Source organism: Arachis ipaensis, chromosome B03 (genome assembly GCF_000816755.2).
Source record: "Arachis ipaensis cultivar K30076 chromosome B03, Araip1.1, whole genome shotgun sequence".
Lineage (NCBI taxonomy): Eukaryota > Viridiplantae > Streptophyta > Magnoliopsida > Fabales > Fabaceae > Arachis > Arachis ipaensis.
Window position 1 is genome coordinate 130,308,718 of NC_029787.2, and position 498 is coordinate 130,309,215.

The 498-nt window shown below is 21.5% G+C and overlaps 1 protein-coding gene across 1 annotated transcript in view; it reads left to right on the top strand.

Moving 5' to 3' along the window:
• Positions 1-498, top strand: part of LOC107633881 (probable pectinesterase 55) — an 8,575-nt gene that overhangs the window by 5,671 nt on the left and 2,406 nt on the right. The gene's annotated exons all lie outside the window — the stretch shown is intronic.

The following is a 498-nucleotide window of genomic DNA, read 5'->3' on the forward strand; positions in this document are numbered from 1 at the left end:
GTATGTTATATATGTTATATATGTTCTTTAATTTTACTATTTTCACTTAAAAAATTATAGAACTACATATTTGTTGACGTTATCTTTAAAAATATCAAATAAAAGTAAATAAGAGGATAATGTGATCAAGAAGTGATTTGATGTTCATTATGTACTTCCATGCGTGTCAAAGTTTTATGTATGTTATATATGTTCTTTAATTTTACTATTTTCACTTAAAAAATTATAGAACTACATATTTGTTGACGTTATCTTTAAAAATATCAAATAAAAGTAAATAAGAGGATAATGTGATCAAGAAGTGATTTGATGTTAATTAATATCATTATGTAATATAGGGTGATTGAAGATTCAAACTATTACCATCAAGAGAGGGAACTATTAGCACATTTATTATATTGATTTGTTTGTCTATTATTATTATTATTTTAGAAAAAATTTAAAACAAAGATGAGAAATAAAAAAGGTGAAATTTCAATTACGAAAAAAGAATATAAG